This window comes from Hemiscyllium ocellatum, unplaced genomic scaffold, assembly GCF_020745735.1.
Source record: "Hemiscyllium ocellatum isolate sHemOce1 unplaced genomic scaffold, sHemOce1.pat.X.cur. scaffold_3620_pat_ctg1, whole genome shotgun sequence".
Lineage (NCBI taxonomy): Eukaryota > Metazoa > Chordata > Chondrichthyes > Orectolobiformes > Hemiscylliidae > Hemiscyllium > Hemiscyllium ocellatum.
Window position 1 is genome coordinate 26,417 of NW_026868513.1, and position 6,437 is coordinate 32,853.

Genomic DNA, 6,437 nt, shown 5'->3' on the forward strand with positions numbered 1-6,437 from the left:
TTAAGGATTGTACTGCAACAGAAGGTCCTTGGAGATCAGGGGCATGGTTCTCTCCAAGTAGACAGGTAGACAGGGCAGTGAAGAAGGCTTTTGGCACACTGGCCTTCATTAGTCAGTGCATTGAGTATAAAAGTTGTGAAATTATGTTGCAGTTATACAGGGCGTTGCTGAGGTTGACGTGGCGTATTGTGTTCCAATTTTGCTCACGGTGTTATAGGGAGGATGTTATTAAACTAGAAAGAATGCAGAAGAAATTTGCAAGGAAGTTTCCAGGACTCAACTAACTGAATTGTAGGGAGAGGTTGGCCAATCTCGGACTTTTTACTTTATAACAAAGGAGACGGAGGGGTTTTTTGAAATGTACAAAATCAAAAGGAGCATGGATAGGGTGAATAAGCTCAGTCCGTTCCACCGGGTTGGCGAATTGCAGAGTAGAGGGTATCACTTAACGCTTAGAGGGGAAAGAATAAAAGTGAACCTGAGGGCAACTTTTTTACAGAGTGTGGTACTCATATGGAATGAAGTGACAGCAGAAGTGGTTGAGGCAGGTACAGTAATTACATTTAAGGGACATTTGGACAAATACATGGTTAGGCAAACTATAACAAATTAAAATTCCAACATATTAAATAAGCAAAGAATCGGATTGCATTAAATTTTTAGACATAAATAATTGTAAATAATTTAATAGATTTTATATATTTCTGCACTGCCGCAGTAAGACTACACTCAGTGTATTGCGCTCAATTTTGATTTCTTTACTTCCGAAATTGTTGGTTTGTAGACTGTGCACATCATGCTCTTTAGATTCATTCGCGATATCAGAATACTATTCCATTGAGCAAGATTTAATTCATAAATCTATATTCCCTGGCATTTAGTATAATCCAAGGTGAAATTATTGAAGGTGTAAACAAGAATGGCTTCATCAGCTTAATTCATGTTTCAAGCTTTTGCTCTTGGATCAGATCGGAACTTGTTCTCCAAAAGACCTGCTCATTCTGGACCCGGATGAGCAGCTGTTCCTTCTCCCCTCAGTGTTGTAAGGTCTACAGAAGCTTCTACGTTAGATGAATATGATTTTCTCAGCTTAGAGGACACTTCTAAATGGCAACATGGACCATCCTGCCAGTTTTTTTTTCTTGTTTGAAAAGCATCTGACACATCTAATTATTGTGAAAATTCCCCAGAAATTCAACTATTCAGGACAGATAAGGATACATTTTTGGTTTGACTATGGGAATCAAGGAATGTGCAGGAAATGTAGAACGATGGAATGGAGGTGATTATCAGCAAACATCCGAACAAATAGCGTAGTCCCATTCTTATTCCTGTTGATATATTGTATTAAATGTAAACAAAACATTAATGGACTGGGCACGCAGTAGTGATTTGCATATATGGGCAATAGTGAAGTTAAACAAAAGAGAGAGTTTAACAAAAATAATAGATACCTTCAGGCGAAAGCAGAACACCTAGATAATATATAGGATGTCTAATTTGTCATCACAAGGAATGGATCGACGTGAGGATGGATTTAAGGTAAATCCAGACCAGTTCACGAGGTATCTCTTAATAAACACTATTGCATTGTCGTTTGTGACGTAAAGAGAGTTGGGAAGATGATGGTGTGGAGCATACTAAATGGCTCAGTCCTGTTGAGTTCCCGTGCTTTAAAGAATAAGATCATCTGCTTAGCAATGCTATGCGACATGACTGACCAAGTAAATCGTCTGATCAAATAAAATCTAACTGGACAACGGTCTTCGATATTCTGCATTCCCATTTAAAATGTATGCCAGTAATGCATTTATTCCATTGCTTTTGCAGGAATCTAGAGATTGAAGACTAAACTAACGTTCAATTGCCAGAGGCGAGCAACGGTTACATCGCCTGCACCTTCCACCAACTCCATCAATCACAATATAGTTCACAAAGAACCCTGCACCTGCACAGATATTAGTAGAAGGTTATTGCATTGTGATTTGTGACGCAGGGTGGGAGGATGTTTGTGTAGAACATAAACTGTGGCTGAGGCCTGTTCAGTTCCAGTGCTGTAAACATCAAGGTAAACCGCTAAGTAATGCGATACGACATGACAAGTGAATAACACGTGACTGGACAGCGGTCTTCACCGCTTTTCCTTCCCATTTCAAAACCGTGACAGAAATGCATTGATTCTCGTGCTTTTGCAGGATTCGTGAGATTTGCACAAAATAAAACAAAAAAAAAACTTTATTTATCAGAATCTAGTTTTTGTTACAACTCCCACTCCTTCTTCCACTTCCATTCAATGACGGTGTAGTTCATGAGCAACTTAACGCATAAAGTTACCCTTTGTATTCAACTAATACAACTTCCCTGTGTAACTGTAATATCACTGAACATTGTTGGAGTTCATGGAATCCAGGGGTTCCCGCTTCCCTTGCACATCTCGACCCCTGCATACTCCGCCGGTTCGTTTCTTTGTTTTCGTCTTGACATTTTCTCGAAGGTGGTGAGATTCAAAGACGCATTCATCAGTTCACCAACTGTGCGGTGCTTAGCCTGCGTGAGAACGAATGAATTATGAGGACGTCTTCTGACTCTGTTTAATAAAATCATTCAGGTTGTCCGTGTACATTACTGAGATCGGATTTATATTAGAGTGATCCCGGTTGGAATTGTTAATTTTCAACACAGTACCTGCGCATCGACAACTCTTCCTTCATTAACGGTCTCCCGGTTTTTCTTGGGTCGCTGAAGTTGAGAACTTCATAAATCGGACTCACTGTTTCTCTGACGCGTTTGATCTGAGGAGAAGTTTGCGGAAACTTTCGCCACGTGTGAATTTAGAAAGAAAGGTACTGTAAACGCAATAGTATTACATGTTGGGGGTGATCAGTTGCTGCATATCAGGGCTGTGCGATCACCGCTGCCAAGCCCAGCAGCTCTTATTCCGACCCGTTCAGAGAAATAATCAATCAAATTCCTCACTCAAAGTATGTCCTGCACCCTTGTCCTCAAAGTCATCCTTTATAAACGGGGGTCCAGCAAATCAGTGAAAACAAAACACTGATTTTTGCAAAGAGGTTTCAGCCAGAACAGCCAAGTGTATGATCCATCTTGATTTCCTCCTGTGCTCCACAGTATTACAAATGCCCGTCTTCAGGCAATCCAATACACTTCATTTGCAATCATTAAACAGTCGGAGAGACTGGAGATTACAAATGCACTGTGACAGCAGACTTCTGCTCCAGAATTTGCCGCAACGCTAGCCAAGCTGTTCTGTATAACCAGAACCCAGGCATCTGTGCAAAACTGCAGAAAAGAATCGGGGTGTGTCCACATATGCGAATTGTATGATAAAGCAAATACTGTCCCATCAATCTACGACCTGTTATCTGCTTTTTCCACTCAGCACCTGATTTCATTCCAGACTTTACAGGACTCTTTGCAATTCTCCAGGAGCTTCTGGTTTTATTGTAGATTTCCGTCATTTGCAGCACTCTGGTTTGTTTTAATCAGACGTTTGGGAAAAGCATAATATGATTAGGCAGAGTCAAAGGGGACTATTAGGTGAAAAATTACAGTGGGTAGTACCATGACATTTCTTGACGATACAATTGTTAGGACAGATGAGAGCGAAGTACTGGTTACAGTTAGAGAACAAAGAATGCGCTCAGGTTTGACAGGAAAGGTTATTAGAAATAATCTGACTCATGAGATTTGAGATAATATATTATCATAGATTGAACATTAGCGATCAGGTAGAAATTGGAAAAGTCAACGATTTTTATTTTGTGGGATGGGAAGGTAAAGCATTTTCCAGTGCAGGGTCACAAGGATTTGTGCTTGATACTTAGCAATCTACAATCTGTATCAGTGACCGATATGAAGTTAGGCGAATGTAATTAGTTCAGATGCCCTACAGTATGGAAACAGGCCCTTCAGCCCAACAAGTCCACACACACCCTCCGAGTGTAACTCACCCAAACCTACTCCCGTACCCCATTTTTAAACCTGACTAATGCACCTAACATTATGGGCAATTTAGCATGGCCAATTCACCTGACCCGCACATCTTTGGATTGTGGGAGGAAACCAGACCACCCGGAGGAAACCCATGCAGACACGGGGAGAATGTGCAAACTCCACACAGACAGTTGTCGGGGCAGGAATCGAACGCAGGATCATAACACAGTGAGGCAGCAGTGCCAACCACAGAGCCTCCATGCACCATGAAAAGCTGCAAACATTGCCCAATAAACACTCAAATTATGTAATGTAGAATCCCTAGAGTGTAGGAAGAGGATATTCGGCCCAACAAACCCAGACTCATTCCCCAGACTAGTTTACTTAACTTGCACGCTAAGCACACTTTGACATGACCATCTAACATGTCTGTCTATGAATTTTTGGGGGAAAACCGAATGACCGGAAGAAAGTCGCGCATAGAATTGGAAACTCCACAAAGTCACCCGAAACAGGTGTCGAAGGCGGGTCGCTGACATCGTGAAATAGCAGCGCTAACCACTGAACCACTGTGCTGCCCAGCGGCGCTGCCTTTTGGGAAGGCAAATCAGAGCAGGAATTTTACACTTATTGGTAAGGTTCTGGGAAGTGTGACTGAACAAAGAGACCTTGGAGTGCAGTCGCAGGCAGACAGGATAGGGAAGAGGACGTTTGATACACTTGTCTTTATTGGTCAATGCATTGCACGTAAGAGTTGGGTGGTCATGTTGCGGCTGGAGACATGTCGTTGGTTTGGATGTTGTGAAACTTGAAAGGGGTAAGAAAACAATGACATGAATATTGCCAGTGTTGGAAGTTTTGAGCGAGAGAGAGAGAGGTTGAACAGGCTGGAGCTATTTTCATTGAGGCGTCGGAAGCTGATGGGTGACCTCATAGAGGTTTATAAAACCATGAGGGTCATGGAGAGTGTAAATAGACAAGGTCTTTTCCCCAGAGTGGGGGAGTCTAAAACTAGAGGGCGTAGCATTATGGCGAGAAAGGAAATATTTTAAAAGGACCTAAGGGGGAACCTTTTCACGCAGAGAGTGGTGCGTGTATGGAATGTGCTTCCAGAGGAAGTGGCGGAGATTGGTACAATTACAACATTTAAAAGGCACTTGGGTGGGTTAATGGGTCGGTAGGGTTTAAAGTGATATGGGTAAAATCCTGGCTGATGGGACTTCATTAATGTAGAATCCCTGTACGGCTTGGACAAATTGGAACGTTTCCGTGATGTACTTAATGACTCTGAGTGACTCTAAGCTCTATATTATAACTTTGTGACTCTGAGCGATTATTCGTTTTCAATCAGTGTTTTCAGTCAAGACTGTCTCTTGATCGAGGAACCACGCAAGAGCTAGAGCACAATTTGTGAAGTGTGAAGTTATATCCTTTGAAGTGATTAAAGTGAGTAACGAAAATGTATATAATGCCGAAGGCCTGTGGAAATTTGTTTCACGTTCGTTTAGGAGACTTAAGGAGGAACCAGAACAAATAATCATTCCAATACAGTAAGCAATCAGGGAATCTGATCACGTGTCAGTTCTGATTAGACACGAATTATAATATACAACTTAAAGAGATTTTACACAATTGTGCAGTACTTCAATAAGATGGCATTCATTGTATTGGTTTCAATTTTGATTTCTTTACGGAAGAAAGCATACCCTTGTTTTGAAAACCAGACACCAAATGGTTTTTTTAGATTCACGCAAGGTTTCAGAGAATTCTTCTGTGCAGCAAGGTTTAATTCATCACATTAACTAACTTTAGCCAGAGTAAAAACCCTTCCTGATGAAGGGCTTATGCTCGAAACGTCGAATTCTCTATTCCTGAGATGCTGCCTGGCCTGCTGTGCTTTGACCAGCAACACATTTTCAGCTTAACTTTAACCAGACGCCATCTCATCGGAAGATGTAAAAAAAAATCAAATCATAATCTTGGTGGAGTTAATGTAGGAAATCATTGCTAGAAGCTATGGCCAAAATCACTTCTTCTCAAAAAGGGACTGATCAGATGAGGAGAAGTTCCTTCCTTCAAGGTGTTGTGGATCTTTCGACTCCTCAACCTAACAGGAATATGTCTAGTTCAGCAGGGAATTGCTCCTATATTGCTATATCGACCATCCTGCGAAGTATCTTTGTTTGTTTATAAGTTATCTAAGACATCTGGCTATCGTCAAAAGTGAAAGAAACGTTATTTTGTCTATTCCAGACAGACATGCATTCTTTTATGGACATTCAGGTGATCATGACTTGTACGGAGAGAGTCTGAGGCAATTATGGTCAAAGAACCTACTCTGTTCTTAGTCCTTATAACAAATGTCATTACGTTTGTACAATATATTAACTAAGTTGGCTGAAAGGAGATATTTACATTTATGGGCGATGCGGGAAATAGAAGTTGGAAACAAAAAATGCATCTAATTAGAAAAAAGGTTTGGA